Source organism: Pyrus communis, chromosome 7, assembly GCF_041283825.1.
Source record: "Pyrus communis isolate YQ-2024b chromosome 7, ASM4128382v1, whole genome shotgun sequence".
Taxonomy (NCBI): Eukaryota; Viridiplantae; Streptophyta; class Magnoliopsida; order Rosales; family Rosaceae; genus Pyrus; species Pyrus communis.
This window is the reverse complement of record NC_142571.1, coordinates 12146890-12147979: the sequence shown is the minus strand read 5'-3', so window position 1 is coordinate 12147979 and position 1090 is coordinate 12146890. Positions and strand designations below refer to the sequence as shown.

At 40.8% G+C, this 1090-nt stretch overlaps 1 non-coding gene across 1 annotated transcript; it reads right to left on the bottom strand.

Annotated features, from left to right (window-relative positions):
* LOC148695728 (small nucleolar RNA R71) lies at positions 1–111 on the bottom strand. The gene has a single exon (XR_015964944.1). It is a non-coding gene; the product is annotated as a small nucleolar RNA R71 (small nucleolar RNA).
* Positions 112–1090: the final 979 nt, after the last annotated feature.

The following is a 1090-nucleotide window of genomic DNA, read 5'->3' as shown; positions in this document are numbered from 1 at the left end:
AGCCACATTAAGGGGACAAATCTTCAACTTCAAACAAGATGATGGAGAACCTTTCAATGAGTGTTGGGAGCGCTTTAAAGGCCTTTTGTTGCAATGTCCACACCATGGGTTACCTCTTCACTTACAAATGCAAATTTTCTATGATGGACTAACCCAAACATGTCAATCAACTGTTGATAATGCAGCAGGTGGAGCTTTGAAGAAAAAGAATGCTCAAGAGTCATATAACATTTATGAGATGTTGGGATCTAATGCTCAACACAAAGATGTAAGGGGTAAGAGAGTTGGAGTATATGAAACAAACTCTAATCATGATCTTTCTTTGCAAGTAGCTAACCTAGAAAAGAAGCTTGAATCCGTGCTCAACATGGTGCCAAAAGCAAGTGAAGTGTGTGCCATTTGCAACATACCAAGCCACCTTACTCATCAATGTCCATCTAGGGAGGCTTACCCTGAGTATGTCCAAGAGCAAGTGAACCTCATGAATTCTTACAATCAAAGGCCAAGGAATGATGTGTATTCCAATACATATAACCCAAGTTGGAGAGATCATCCCAATCTTTCCTGGAAGAACAACAATCAATTCCAAAACTTCCAACCAAAACCTACTCTTGAGGATACGGTTAAATTGTTAGCCCAAAATACCTTGCAATTCCAACAAACCACCAATAGCACTCTCCAACAACATTCGGCGGCTCTAACCAAAATGGAGATACAATTGGGGCAGATTGCAGATGCCTTGAGCCAAAGAGAGGTTGGAAAGTTTCCAAGCCAACCCGTGATACTCCAAAGGAACCAAGAGCAAGCCAAAGCAATCACTACACTTAAAAGTGGTAAGGTTATCAATAATAGAGTTGGCAATGAAGTTACTAATGAATCTGATCATGTGAATGCAGGGGTTACTCAAGGAGAAAATGAGAAACCAAATGAGGAACCAAGCCATGCTACTCCCTCGTTTGAAGCACCAAATCTTCACAAGGCCGAGAAACCTTACACTCCACCAATACCATTCCCTGGAAGACTTGCCAAGAGCAAGCAGGATAAGTCATTTAAGGAGATTTTTGATATTCTAAGTAAGGTGAATGTTAAC